Source organism: Mobula hypostoma, chromosome 8 (genome assembly GCF_963921235.1).
Source record: "Mobula hypostoma chromosome 8, sMobHyp1.1, whole genome shotgun sequence".
Lineage (NCBI taxonomy): Eukaryota > Metazoa > Chordata > Chondrichthyes > Myliobatiformes > Myliobatidae > Mobula > Mobula hypostoma.
The window spans coordinates 3,565,929-3,581,933 of record NC_086104.1 but is presented as its reverse complement, the minus strand read 5'-3'; the positions used below and the strand labels follow the sequence as shown (position 1 = coordinate 3,581,933).

General features: G+C 43.7%; 1 long non-coding RNA gene across 1 annotated transcript in view; it reads left to right on the top strand.

The window, feature by feature from the left end:
- LOC134350339 (uncharacterized) overlaps positions 1-15,280 on the top strand; it is a 38,605-nt gene extending 23,325 nt beyond the window's left edge. Inside the window, exons 2-3 of the long non-coding RNA XR_010018873.1 lie at positions 9,116-9,214; positions 14,245-15,280. This is a non-coding gene — a long non-coding RNA (uncharacterized LOC134350339). The remainder of the gene's footprint in view (positions 1-9,115; positions 9,215-14,244) is intronic.
- The last annotated feature ends 725 nt before the right edge of the window (positions 15,281-16,005 follow it).

Sequence of the window (16,005 nt, the reverse complement as noted above, 5' to 3'; positions counted from 1 at the left end):
ATCATTGCTATACAGCATAAAAAGAAGTGGTCCCAACACCGACCCCTGCAGAACACCACTAGTCACTGGCAGCCAACTGAAAAGGATCCTTTTATGCCCACTTGCTGCCTCCTACTAATCAGCCAATGCTCTAACCACGTTAGTAAATTTCCTGTCATACCATGGGCTCTTCCCTAGACTTATGCAGCCAAGGAAACCAGGGTGTTTCACTATGATCCAAGAACTTGAAGACCTGTCCCCTGCACCAGTTTCTCAGCCATGCATTAATCAGCCAAATCATCCTGCTTCTACCCTCATTGGTGTGTGGCACAGGCAGCAATCCAGAAATTACTACATGTTTTTCAGCTTTCTACCTAGCTATCTAAATTCTCCTTCTCTCTTTGCTTTTCCTTCCTATGTCATTGATACCAATATGTACCAAGGCATCTGGCTGCTCTCCCTCCCTTTCCAAAATGTTGTGGACATGATCTGAGAGGTCCCCGATCCTGGCACCTGGGAGGCAACATCCCATTTCAGTGTCCCATTCACATCCCCAGAATCTCCTGTTTCTCCCCCTGAGTATTGAGTCCCCTATCACTACTGCTCCCTTCTTCTCCCTCTTTCCCTTCTGCACCACAGACCCATGCTCAATGCTAGTAACCTGGTCTCCGCGGCATTCTCCTAGAAGGTCATCCTCCACAACCGTGTCCAAAATGCTATACTTTTTATCGAAGGGAATGACTACAGGGGTGCTCTGCGCTAACGGCCTATTCACATTTCTATTTCTCCTGACTGTCACACAGACACTCGCCTCCTGAAACTTCGAGGTAACTACCTCCCTGTAACTCTGATCGCTGATCTCCTCACTCTCCCACACAAACCGAAGGTCATCCAGCTGCTGCTCCAGATCTCTAACACGGTCTTCAAAGACCACATTCTGTACGGGGGTCTGTATATAATTCCCATCAGGACCTTTCTCCCCTTACAGTTCCTTAGCTCTATCCACAATAATTCTACACCTTCTGACTCTATGTCACCTCTTTCAAATAATTTGATTTCATGTTTTACCAACAGAGCATGCAGCTCCCTCTGCCTTCCTGCCTGTCCTTGTGATACAATGTGTATCCTTGGACATTAAGCTCCCAGGTATAATTTTCTTTCAGCCATGATTCAGTGATGCCTACAACATCATACCTGCCAATCTGTAACTGCTGCAAGTTCATCTAACTTATTCCATATGCTGCACACATTCAGATACCACACCTTCAGTCCTGTATTCAACCCTTTCGATTTTTTGTACCTTTTATGTTGCAACTCATCCTGTGGACTGCAATGTTGCCCTGTCTACAGCCTCCCCTCATTACACATTGCCTCTGTTTGTAAACCTGCTTCTACATCTTCATCTGCCTTTTCAATGATACTTCTTGCATTGAAATATATGCAGCTCAGGACATTAGTCACACCATGCTCAACCTTTTGATTCCTAACTTTGTCTGAGGTCTTACCAGCATCTGCCTCCACAACTTCTCCACGAATTACTCTTTCACTCTGATTCCCACTCCACCCCTCCCCCACACCATGCAGCATTAACAAATCCTCCCACTAGGATATCAGTTACCCTCCATTTCAGGTGCACACCATCTCCACTCTACAGGTCCCACCTTCCCTGGAAGAGAGCCCAATGACCTAAAAATCTCATGTCCTCCCTCCTACACCAACTCCTTAGCCACCTATTGTGTAATGACAATACACATTGCCATTAAACTTCTCAGGAAGCTAAAGGCCATTCGACGGTTATTCAACATCGGGAGGCTGGAACACACCTGGCATCTGGAACAACTTGCATACAATCTGGATGACAAGTGATGTTACAAGACCCCCTCACTGGAAACCCCACACAAAAATGGGAGGACAATAAAGCCCTTGTAACAGAGCTGGCTACATCTATGTAGCTACATCTGGCTACATGTGATCCAGAAAGCAGAACCACCAAGAATGGCTTGATGAAAATAACAAGAGCATCACCAAGATCTTGCTACAAAAGCAGAAAGCATTTATTTCAAGGCAGAATGACTTGTCCTGTATTATGAAACAAGATCAGCTTAAACACCTCCAGAGATGAGCACAAATTGCACTGCACAGAACTTAGGATGCATGGTGGGAGAGAGAAGTGGAAGAAGTTCAGTGCTACGCTGACGCAGAAAACAGGAAGATGTTCTTCAGGGCCATTGCAGCAGTCTATAGACCACACAGGCCGAATCACACACCTCTCTTACTGGCAGCTGGTAAAACCCTGCATTGGGTGAGGACTAACAGCCTAGAGAGATGGAGAGAACACTTCAGTAATCTCCTCAACATATCGGGTACTGTAGATCAAACCATGCCTGGTCAGATTACTGAGAAGCCTGTTATTGACACCCTGACCATCCTCCTGCCCTGGATGAAGTCATGAAAGTCGTTTCACAGACAAAGTTTGGTAAGGTCCTTGGGAGGAATGGAATTCCTAATGAGATCTTTAAGTCAGCAGCTCCACAAGCATATAGGAGGAAGAAGACCTGCCTGAGGACTTCAGGGACACCATAGTTGTTTCACTATTCAGGGCAAAGGTAGCAGTGTTCACCACGGCAACTACCAAGGCAAATCTCTCCTGTCTGTCAGGGAAGAATCTTAGCTCGCATTATCCTCAACTGCTTGAGTGCCAACATATCAGAAGCGACCCTTCCTGACGCACAATGTGGCTTTTGCCCAGGCTGTAGTACGATCGGCATGTTTTTCACCATTTGTCAAATTCACGAAAAGTGTACTGAACAGAATTTGGAATTACTTGCTGTCTTCATTGATCTGAACAAAGCTGTCGGTATAGTCGACAGAGGGTCCCTATGGCGAGTGCTGTCAAAACTTGTGTGCCCGCACAAATTCATCAGTCTTGTCTGTCTCTTTCACAGTGACATGACTGGCCTTGTTCTGTCAAATGGGGAGATGTCAGTGTTTGGTGTGAAGCATGGGTACATACATGCACCTGTACTGCTGAATCTGTTCCTCCTGTGCGTACTACACCATGTATTCTGCACTGTACAACATGGGATATACTGTACAGGATGGATCACTTTTAGACTTGAGTCGCTTGAGGGTCTGTAAAAAATTAGAAGAGCTAGAAGAGGCCATGAGAAGGCCATGGTGAGCAGGATTAAAGAAAACCCCAAGGCATTCTACATACAACACACATCAAAGTTGCTGACGAATGCAGCAGGCCAGGCAGCATCTCTAGGAAGAGGTACAGTCGACGTTTCAAGCCGAGACCCTTCGTCAGGACTAACTGAAAGAGTTAGTAAGAGATTTGGAAGTGGGAGGGGGAGGGGGAGATCCAAAATGATAGGAGAAGACAGGAGGGGGAGGGATGGAGCCAAGAGCTGGACAGGTGATTGGCAAAAGGGATATGAGAGGATCATGGGACAGGAGGCCCAGGGAGAAAGACAAGGGTGGGAACCCAGAGGATGGGCAAGGGGTATAGTCAGAGGGAGAAAAAGGAGCTGTACCTCTTCCGAGAGATGCTGCCTGGCCTGCTGCGTTCACCAGCAACTTTGATGTGTGTTGCTTGAATTTCCAGCATCTGCAGAATTCCTGTTGTAGGCATTCTACATATATGTGAAGAGCAAGAGGATGAGCCGAGTGAGAATAGGACCGGTCAGGCTGTGACAGTGGAAATGTGTTCTGGAGTTGCAGGAGGTAGTGGAGGTACTTAACGAATACTTTGCTGCAGTATTGACCAGGGAAAACAAAATTGGCAATTGTGGGGATAACTTACAGCAGACTGAAAAGCTTGAGCATAGAGAAATTAAGAAAGAGGATGAGCTGGAGTTTTTGATAAGCATTAAGTTAGGTAAGTCACCAGGAATGGATGAGATATATCCCAGGGTACTGTGGGAAGTGATGGAGGAGTTTGCTGAGCCTATGGTGATGATCTTTGCATTATCAATCAAGACAGAGAAGAACCAGAGGATTGGAGGGTTGCAAATGTTATTCCTCGTTCAAGAAAAGGAGTAGGGACAACCCAAGAAATTATAAACCAGTGAGTCTGACTTCATTGGTGGGCAAGTTGTTGGCAAAGATCCTGAGAGGCAGGACTTATGAGCATTTGAAGAGACATCATCTAATTAGAGACAGTCAGCATGGCTTTGTCAAGGGTAGGTTATACCTTATGAACCTGATTGAATTGTTCGAGGATGTAACAAAACACATTGATGAAGGTAGAGCAGTGGATGTAGTGTATATGGATTTCAGTAAGGCATTTGATAAGGTTCCCAGGCAAGTCTCCTTTAGAAAGTAAGGAGACATGGGGACCTTGCTTAATAGATCCAGAATCGGCTTGCCCACAAACGACAAAGAGTGGTTGCAGATGGTTCACTTTCTACATGGAGGATGGTGGCCAGTGGCGTTCTGCGACCCCTCCTCTGTGATCTTTATAAATGACCTGGATGAGGAAGTAGAATGGTGGGTTAGTAAGTCTGCTGGTGATGCAAAGGTTAGGGGTGTTGTGGATAGTCTGGAGGGATGTAAGAGGTTACAGTTGGACATTGATAGGAAGCAGAACTGGGCTGTGAAGTGGCAGATGGATCAACCCAGATAAGTGTGAAGTAGTTCATTTTGGAAGGTCAATTTTGAAGGCAGAATATAATATTACTGGTAAGACTCTTGGCAGTGTGGAAGATCAGCAAGATCTTGGGGTCTGTGTCCATCGGACACTCAGAGCTTTTGAGCAATTTAACAGTGTTGTTAAGAAGGCGTATGGTGTGCTGGCATTCATCAACCATGAGAGCCAGGAGGTAATGTTGCAGTTATACAAGACCTTGGGCAGACCCCACTTGGAGCACTGTGTGCAGTTCTGGTCACCTCACTACAGGAAGGATGTGGATACTATAGAGAGAGGGAGAGGAGATTTACAAGGATGTTGCCTGGAATGGAGGGCACACCTTATGAGAATAGGTTGACTGAACTTGGCCTTTCATCCTTGGAGCAACGGAGGATGAGAGATGGCCTGATAAAGGTAAATAAAATGATGAGAGTCATTGATTGTGTGGATAGACAGAGGCCTTTTCCCAGGGCTGAAATGGCTAACATGAGGGGGCAAAGTTTTACGGTGCTTGGAAGTAGGCACAAGGGGGATGTCAGAGGAAAGTTTTTCACACAGAGAGTGGCGGGTGTGTGGAATGCATTGCCGGCAGCGGTGGTGGAAGCGGATGCAATAGGATATTTTACGACACTCAGATAGGAACATGGAGCTTCAAAAAGTAGAGGGCTATGCGGTAGGGAAATTCTAGGCAGTCTCTAGAGTAGGTTACATGGTCGGCACAACATTGTGGGCTGAAGGGCCTGTAATGAGCTGCAGATTTCTATGTTCTATGTTCTGTGAAATCAATCAGTAATCTCATTCGAGAAGCCCTGTTCAATAATGATTGCGACCTACGGCCCCCACTGAAGCCGATCTTCATCTGCTTGCTGATCGCTTTGCAGAAGCCGCTTGTCTATTCAGCCTCTCCATCAGCCTGAAGTCCTGTTCCTACCCGGTCCAAAGTCTACTGGCCCAAAGTCTACCCGGCCCAAAGTCTACCCGGCCCAAAGTCTACCCGGTCCAAAGTCTACTGGCCCAAAGTCTACTGGCCCAAAGTCTACCCGGCCCAAAGTCTACCCGGCCCAAAGTCTGCGTCAAAGATACACAGCTTAGAACAGTGGAAGAATTCAAACACCTCGGAAGTGTTATTTCTAGTGATGGCTCTCTAACCAAAGAAATCAGCGCTAGGATTTGCAAGGCCAGACAAGCCCTCGGGAGCTTGCATTCACATGTACTGAACCAGCAAAGCATTCTAAAAGCCAGAACCTCAAGGTGTACAAAGTGGTCACTCTTAGCAGTCTATTATATGACTGTGAAACCTGGAAGTACACGAGGGCACCATAAAATGCTGGAAACGTTCCATACTTGTGACCTGGGATCAATCCTGGGCATCTGTTGGCAGGACTATGTCACCCTCTCTGCCTTCCTAGCTGTCGTGTCTATCCTTGGACATAGGCACCCAGCAATAATCTTACTTCAATTAACTCTTCTTATTTCGTGCCTAATGTCCTTGTAATTTTCCTTACTCCAATTTAAAGCTCTCCTGAAAGGACCATGCCTATTCTTATCTCTCGCTAAGCTATCCTGAAAGTTAAGGAGTTGTGGTCACTGTGCCACTGAAAGGACAGTTATCAACACTAGGTCCAGTACAGCCTCTTTCTATCATTTCACTAGCCATATCTTTGTTAATGAATGTCCCTGTGGCTATTCGGAGTTCTGTAGAACAATCCCATCAGTGTGACTGCCCCCTTTCCTATTCCTGCATTCTACCCAAATGGACTCAGTGCCTGACCCCTGCATGTCTAATTCCCGATTAGTTATGCTATTCCACCCCTCTCTTTCTACCCCTCCTCTATCTTTTCTAAAACTTCAGAAACCTGGTACATTAATCACCCATTTCTACTCCTCTCAACCAGTTTTCAGTAATGGCTACAACATCATAGTTCCATCTACTGATTCATGCTCTCAGTTTTGCGGGGGCCTGGGAGCTAGATCACCAGGTCAGTAAGGGAAGAATTGGACCATAATACTCCTAGCATTAAAATGTAGACAATTCAAACTATCTGACCCATAATACCTATTGTTTCGATTTTGCCTTTCAAGACTTTCCCTGACATCTGTCTTCCAGTCCAATCCTTCCCTTACTGACCCCGTGATCCAGTTCCCAGCCTCCTGCAAAGATAGTTTGTTCTAAGGGATTGGATATACGAGTATTTGGATGGACAGGGGTTGATTAGGGATAATCATCATGGCTCTGTGCATGCTAGGTCATGTATAACCAAGTTTATTGAGTTTTTTGAGGAAGTTACCAGGAACGTTGATGAAAGCAAGCCAGTGGACATTTCCTACATTAGCCAGGCATTGTCCCGTAAAGGAGGTTGGTCAACAAGGTTCAGTCACTTGGCATTCAAGATGAAGTAGTAAATAAGATCAGACTTTGGTTTTGTGGGAGAAGCCAGAGAGTGGTAGTAGATGGTCACTCTCTGACTGGAAGCCTGTGACTAGTGAAGTGCTGTAGGGATCAGTGCAGGGTCTATTGTTGTTTGTCAGCTATAATCAATGATCTGGATGATAACGTGGTTAACTGGATCAGCAAATTTGTGGATGACACCAGTACTAGGGGTGTAGTGGACAGCGAGGAAGACTATTAGAGCTTGTAGTGGGACCTGGACCAGCTGGAAAAATGGGCTGAAAAATGGCAGATGGAATTTAATGGAGACAAGTGTGAGCTGTTGCACTTTTGGAGGACAAACCAGGGCAGGTCTCATACTGTGAGTGGTAGGGTACCGAGGAGTGTGGTGGAACAAAGGGATTTGGGAATACAGGTCCATAATTCATTGAAAATGGCATGACAGGTAAATAGGGTTGCAAGAAAGCTCTTGCTACATTGGCCATTGTAGATCAAAGTACTGAGTACAACAGTTGGGTTGTTATGTTCAAATTGTATAAGACGTTAGTGAGGCTTATTGGGAGTATTGTTTTGGTCATCTACCAACAGGAAAGGTCTAAATAAGATTGCAAAATTACAGAGAAAATTTTCAAGGATTTTGCCAGGACTGGAGGACTCGAGTTATAAGTAAAGATTGAAAAGGTTAGAACTTCATTCTGAAGAATGTAGAAGATTAAGGGGAGATTTGACAGAAGTATAAAAAATTATGAAGGGTATAGACAGCAAGCAAACTATTTCCACTAAGGCTGGGTAAGACTAGAACTAGAAGGCATGGTTTAAGGGTGAACATTTAATAGGAACATGAGGGGAAACTTCTTCACTCAGAGGGTGGTGAGAGTGTGGAGTGAGCTGTCAGTTTAAGTGGTGGATGCATCTTAGATATCAATGTTAAGGAGAAGTTTGTTTAGGTACATGGATGGAGGGGTATGGAGGAGCAGGCTTTTTCCACTGAGGCAAGGGGAGAAAGAAAGCAGAGGACATGGGTTAAGGGTGAGGGGGGAAAAGTTTAAAGGGAACATTAGGGGGGGCTTCTTCACACAGAGAGTGGTGGGAGTATGGAATGAGCTGCCAGATGAGGTGGTAAATGCGGGTTCTTTTTTAACATTTAAGAATAAATTGGACAGATACATGGATGGGAGGTGTATGGAGGGATATGGTCCGTGTGCAGGTCAGTGGAACTAGGCAGAAAATGGTTCAGCACAGCCAAGAAGGGCCAAAAGGCCTGTTTCTGTGCTGTAGTTTCTATGGTTCCATGGACTATGGTCTAGGTGCAGGTCGATGGGACTAGGCAGCTGAAATTATTTGGTACTGACCAGATGGGCTGAGGGGCCTGTTTCTGTGCTATAGTTTTCTATGATTCTATATAAACAGCAGAGAGAAGTGGACTCAGTGTAAAACTTCACTTGCGCATCCCTCTCCCCCATCAGCAGTACCTACAGGAGTCACTGCCTCAGGAGCTAACATCCACCATCAAAGATCCGAACTTTCAGGGCCATGCCCCCTTCTTGCAGCTACCACGAATAGAGAAATAGAGGAAGTCGGGAGTACAGAAAGTCAAAGCCTCACACCGTCATGTTCATAAGTAGTTACTTCCTCTTAACCATTCAGTTATTGAACCATTAACCATAACAATTTGGCAATAACACTAACCACAACAGTTCAGCAATACTGTGACCTCTCTGATTACTTCACACTAAGATAAGCATATTGTATTTATTTCAGATTGTGTTCGCTTTTGGAAAAGTTGCATAATTTATGTTTTTCTTGTGAACGCTGGTGATATGATACCATTTGGAATAAGTTTTCATTTCACCTGTGCACACGTGGACTTGTTCATATGACAATAAACTCCACTTTGACTTTGAGAACACACATGAGACTAACAAGAGAGTGGAAAGACAGTGACCTGGACATGCAGATCTACCTAACAATAGTGACATGGTTAATGTAGAAGGAGACTGGGAGAGTGAAATCACTGCTTAAATCACTGGAGCACTGAGTCTCAGTGGACAGAGCGACTGATTTTGAAACAAACGGTAAAATGACACCTCACTGCTCCTCCTGACTTATTCCCACAGAATGAACAAGGTGATCCTCAGGGGAGAGTCAGAAGGAATTGATGTAGAGTCTCGGAAAGACACAGTTTGGAAATAGGAGTTTTAAGTTTTGAAATACAGGTAAGAAGGAGTGGACGTTAGAGACATTGAAAGCCCAGGCATCACTAGAGCAGGTGATGGGACCCTGGGAGGTGTTGATGCTAAGTGATAGAGGAGGGGTCATGGTGTTGGGGAATGAGTTTGGCCATATACTCTCAATATCCATCCCTTAGGATGATGATGGTTCCTTTCAGTCCGTTAGTGGGGTTTATACCACACTCCTCAGAAAGGAACAGCGTGTGTGTGAATGGATTTTAGGTGAGTGGGGGTGTTGCACAGGTCTCGACTCACCCTCTTAACATCTCCTCCCGGATCCAACGGCATGGTGGGGTCCAAGACGGCTGGGGGAAGTTCTGTTGCAGTGAATGGCCAGACCAAGCTTCGATGCAAGGGATGCCCTTTCCGCGCTTCACGGCACGTGTTTGTTAGATGGCCGTTGACCCTACGAGAGGGTTCATCCGCCCTTTGACAGGTCTTGTTCATCTTCCTGCAGGGTGTCTAGCCACCCTCCTCACCAGGCAAACCTGGTGGGGGAGCCGGTTCAGTCGCTGACCACCCGACCATGCGACAGGTAGTACTGGGTTACATGGTACCAGTGGGACTCAGACAAGTGACCTGACCATATAACTGACCTTTCAGTAGGAGACCACCTGAACATCCCCTCACCAGCATCTCCTCCATTTCCTGCACATCTGCTCTCTGCTGTCAGCTGTTTTGTGGGGGGGGGGGGTCGATATCTGACATGTGGAGGGTTTAAAGACCAATTGCACCGAGTACAGGACAGCTATATTCCAGTTATAAGGAAGGACAAGGTTGGCAAGGTCATGAATCCTTGCATGATGAGACAGGTGGTGAATTTAGTTGAGAAAAAGAAAGCATACGTAGTGTTTAGGAAAGAAAAATTAAGCAGAGCCCTAAAGAACTGTGAAAAGAATTGAAGAAGGAAATTAGGAGAGCCGGGAGGGGCCAGCAAAATTAATTGGCAGGCAGGTTTAAAAAGAATCCCAAGGCATTTTATACATATATCAACTAAAGAACAGATAGGACCACTGAAGGATAGAGGGAACACATCCACTGAGTCGGAGGATATTCCTGAGCTCCGAAATGTACAAGTTACGTGAACATTTACCAAGGAAAAACAGAGGGGAGTGAGATTTCTGAGATAACAAAAATGTTCCTTGAAGAACATTAACTTCCCGGGACATGATGGGCTATCACACAGGTTATTGAGGGAGTCAAGAGATGAGATTGTTGGGACATTAACCAAGACCTTTCTGTCCTATCCAGCCACTAGTGAGCCCCTGGATGACTGGCAAGTTACTAATGCAGTTCCTTTGTTCAAGGAGGGAAGCCAGGATAATGCTGGACAATACTTTCTTTACCACAACCTGTGTCCCCAATTTCAGGAAGCTATCGACTGGGAATGGAAGGCATATGACATGCTTGCCATTATTAGTCCAGGATCTGAGGTCAAGGGTCAGGAATTTATGTTGCAGCTTTCTATAATTCTACTGAGGCCGTATGTGGAGTACCCGTTCTTCATTTCTGTCTCCATCTCTGGAAACAGACCATCCACTGATATCTTTTATAAACCTCCTGACTCACAGCTATCTTGACCTTACTTCCACCCACCCTGTCACTTGTAAAAATATGATTGTTCTCTCAGTTCCTCGGACTCCATCGGATCTGTTCTCAGGATGAGATTTCTCATTGTAGAACATCTGCCTGATCTGCTGAGTTCCTCTGCTATTGATAAACAGCAGCATTATCACTTGGATTCTCTTTGTCTTCATCCTCACCATTCAGTCTCTTTCCTCAGTTTTCCAATTTTTTCACCCAGCTAACAAGTGTTTTTTTTCCACTTTTCCAATCCTGATAAAAGATCACCAACCGAAAAGTTCTCTCCCCAAAAATTTCCTCATTGTAGTATTAAATTAATTGGCCTGTAATAATTTGCTTTATCCTTTCCTCCTGTTTGAATCAGTCCTGCAGCCATTGTGCTTTGTAAAGTGTTGGTCTGGGTCTTACCTTCTACAGCTTTTAAAATGCCACAGATCCATCAGCCCGTTTTCATCAGAGGGTCAGAGGTGGAGGGGTTCAGCAACTTCAAATTCCTCAGTGTTATCATGTCGGAGAACCTGGGCCCAGCATGCAAAGAAAGCATGGCAGCACCTCTACTTTCTTAGTTGACAGAGATTCGGCATGACATGTAAAACTTTGACAAACTTCTATAGATATGTAGTGGAGAGTATATTGGCAGGCTTTAGTACAGCCTGGTATGGAAACGTTAATGCCCTTGAATGGTAATCCTACGAAAAGTAGTGGATACGGCCCAGTCCATCACGGGTAAAGTCCTCCCAACCACTGAGCAGATGGACATGAAATGCTGTTGCAGGAAAGCAGCTTTCATCTCGAGGGACTCCCCACCACCCAGGACATGCTCTCTTTTTGTTGCTGCCATCAGGAAGATGGTACAGGAGCCTCAGGAAATAGAACCACCAGGTTCAGGAAAAGTTACTAACCCTAAACCATCAGGCTCTTCAACCAGTGGGGATAACTTCACTCAACTTCACTTGGACCATCATTGAGATGTTCCCATTTTTAAGGATTCTTCATCTCGCATTCTTGATAATTATTGATGATATATTATTTCTTTCTTTTTGCATTCACACAGTTTGTTGTCTTCTGCACTCTGGTTGACTACCCAGTTGGACAGCCTTTCATTGATTCTGTTATGGTTATTCTTTCTTTCTTTTCAAATCTTTTTATTGTTATATTATACAAAAAAAATAACATGAGTTATTGAAGTAACAACACTTACAAAAATGTCTCAAAAAAGATATTATCTTAAAGATTGAAAAAAAAATTGTGATAACAAAAAAACCTACTAAACAGAAAAGTGAGGGAAAAAAAGAACCCATTAGGTGTACAACCCCAGAGCCATGCGTCATACAAAAAGCTTCTGAAAATAAACATCAAACCGTCAGCAAGAAAATATACAAAAAAATTTACAATTAGATTGTGGAAAAATTCTGTCAATTAGCTCAAATGATAATAATGAGCAAATAAGCCCCATCTTTTCTCAAAATCAAATAAAGGTTCAAAGGTTCGACTTCTAATTTTCTCCAAGCTAAGACATAGCATCACTTGAGAGAACCATTGTGACAAAGTGGGAGCTGATGTATCCTTCCACTTCTACAAAATGGCTATCCTAGCTATCAATGTAACAAATGCAATAACATGTTGGTCAGACACAGAAATACCATAAATATTGAGAGGAATTATTCCAAAAAGCACAGTTAATTTATTAGGTTATAGATTAATTTTAAGCGCTTTACAAATTGTTGAAAAAAACAACTTCCAGAACTGTTCCAATATAGAACAAGACCAAAACATATGTGTCAGTGTAGCTATCTCAGTTTTACATCACAATGACAATCAACATTAGAAAAGATTTTAGAAAGTCTCTCCTTTGTCAAATTATAATGATGTACAATTTTAAATTGAATCAATGAATGGCTAGTACAAATTGAAGAAGAGTTAACCAACTTCAAAATCCGCATCCAATCCTTCGTCATAAAAGTCAAATTAGTTCCTTTTCCCAATCCTGTTTAATCTTAGATAAAGGACACTTATCCCATTTTAATAATAAATTATAAATTATAAGTTGTCACTTACAAAAATTGAAAAAGGATGGAGGTCTTGCTTTGCCTAATCTAAGAATGTATCATTGGGCTGTTAATGTGCAATACATGTCTTTTTGGTTATATACTGGGTTGATAAAAGTGATTGGCCAATTTGGGTAAACCTGGAAATGAAAGTTGTAAAACAGTTTTATTTAACCTCATTATTGGGAGCTGCTTTACCTATGCAATTAGCTAAAGTTGCAAATTTAAACCTATATCCTGTGATTAAGTATTCTTTACAAATTTGGCTCCAGTTCCACAATTTTTTTAACCTTAAAAGATTTAAACTTTGTAGTTTAATTTATCAAAATTACTTTTTTAAGCCTTCTCTGTGTGATCCAATTTTTTTACTTTGGAAAAATAAGGGTATTAATTCTGTTTTGGATTTATTTAAAGAAGATAGTGTCGGGTTTCAGTGGGACTCAAGTGCAGAACAATACTTTTTTCACCAGGATTTATTAGGGAACACAAAGGCAACAGTCTTCCAAAAACAGAAGGCAGGCATGAACCCGAAATGTCAGGCAGAGGTCCTACCCAGGAAAGGCAGTCAGGCGAGGGCAGACAATCCAGAGCGCACAGGCAAAAATTAGGTCCAAGAACGGGCAAAATCCTAAACACAATCAGGTAAAATGTGTTGGCAGAAGTTGCAATGACAGGCTAGAACGACACAGGTCAGAACTGGGACAAACTGGCAGAGAATGCTAGTCAAGGCGGGGTTTAAATGGACAGGGTAATGAGTGAAAATTAGAAACAGGTGGGAGCAAATGAGGAGACAAGCAGGTAATTGGAGGAAGTCCAAAAAGGGAAGGGGCTGGGCCAGAACCTACATGGCCAGGTGAAAGAAAACAGAAATTAAAGACTGTCGCGATCCAGAGCTACCAGCAGAGGCCCTTCGACCCAGTGTTCAGGCCGGATCTTTAACAGATAGATAGATGTCTTTTGAACAATTAATTGATAAATATTCTCTTTCATACTCACACTTTCTGCAATACCTTCAAGTTAGACATTTTTTACAAAAATATTTAAGTAATTTTCCTTACATATTGGAGGCTGACCTGTTTGATACTATTATGAGTATGAATCCTTCGATCAACGGTTCTATTGGAAGAATTTATAATTTATTATTACAATGGGATGGTTATTATTCTATAGATTTATTGAGTATGTCCACAGGAAAATGAATCTAAATGTGGTTATGTGGTGACACATATTGTACTTTGATAATCAATCTACTTTGAACTTTGAAATCTTGGCTGACAATGATTCAGTTCAGACATTGCTAAACCCATGACTACTTCCTGTTTTACTGCGCTAACTCACACAGTTTCTCCGAATTAATGTCAACATCATTATTATCACTCTCAGGGAAGATCTGATAAATGCTGATGGAAGAGGTTGTCCGAGTGACAGAGGAGTTCCCTCGGCTGCTCACAGCTCCAGTGACCTGAATCCAACTGGAATCTGGAAGCCGTCTTCGTGTGGAGTGTTTATGTTCACCCCGTCATCAGATTTCTGAATGGTTCATGAACACAACCTCACTATTCCCCTTTGCTCTGTTTATATTGAATTGAATTGTGCCCTGTACTGATTTGTGAGTGAAAGTAAAATGATCATCACGTCTCCACAGTTGGAAATAATGCCAGATGTCCAGTTATTCATCGTTATGTGCCGTGTCGTATGATGTAGGTCATCATAGTCCATGGTCATGATAGTTCTGGGAAATTCTACACAAGTGGTTTGCCATTGCCTTCTTCGGGGCAGTGTGTTTACAAAATGGGTGACCCCAGCCATTATCAATACTCTTCAGAGATTGTTTGCCTGGCGTCGGTGGTCACATAACCAGGACTTGTGATATATACCAGTTGCTCAAATGACCGTCCATCACCTGCTCCCACGGCTTTGGGTGACCCTGATCGGGGAGGGGGGTGCTAAGCAGGTACTACACCTTGCCCAAGGGTGACGTGCAGGCTAGTGGAGGGAAGGAGCTCCTTACACGTCCTTTGGTAGAGACGTATCTCCACCCCGCCACCCATAAGCTTCCAGTACCTGGCTCACATTCAATTCTTTCACTCCAATTTCGCCAGCCAGGCTCACACATTGATTTAATATTGATTATGAAGATAGCACTGAACGACCTAGGGTTTGGACGACTGAAGCGCCGAGCCAGATTGAAAAGGTCGGTGTGTCAGAGCCAGAGGCGAGTGAAGGTCTCGTTCAGCTCACTGCTCTGTGAGGTTTATTCGTCTCTGAATTGAACTGAGCCTGTGGCCGGCAACTAATAGGCTCCTGGATCGGCTGCAGTGATGACTGGCTTCATGGCTACAAACTCACTTTTGTGAGTTTCAGTTCTTTGCTTGCTTTTGCTTGTATGATTTGTTTTTTTCTGCACATTGGATGTTTGTTTTTTATTTAATGGGTTCTATTGGATTTCTTTGTTTTGTGGCTGTCTGGAAGGAGACAAATCTCAAGGTTGTGCACAGCGTACATACTTTAATAATAAATATATTTTAAGTTTGAACATCGTCTGTCAAACATCTCTTCCCACAACCATACACAGCCACTGCAAGCTTACACTGACAATCTTCACTATAGTTCACCTTTTTATGATTCCACCCCAGCGACTCCACAGCAGTTCACACCTCAACTCATGCAAAGATAAGACTCGTGACCTTCTCATTACTTCTACAACTCTTAACAACCCTCATGTGATTGCTATACCTTTAAACAACTCACAAGAGTTTAGAAGCTGGAAAACTACCCATTACAGATCAGAACTGACGAAGCCTCTCGGATGAGTGATGAAATATCTTCTGGACAACACAGCAAGTCCAGTTGCCTTGATTTACTACTGCTTGATAGAGCATCTTCTCTTGACTTTTGAACTCAATGCCTCAACTACTTAGGAAGAAAGGTTAATTGGCTGAGGTAAATTGCCCCAGTGTATTCAGGTGTCAGGAGAGGCAGAGGGTGGATGGGAATACAAGAGGAAAAATATGATTTATACAGATCGATACCTGAAGGTGAGCAACAACATGTTGGGCTGAAGGGCCTGTGTCCCTGCTGTATGTATCTGTCACCCCAGTCTTACCCACGTCCTTCACGGGAGGGAGGGGGAGGAAGATGAAC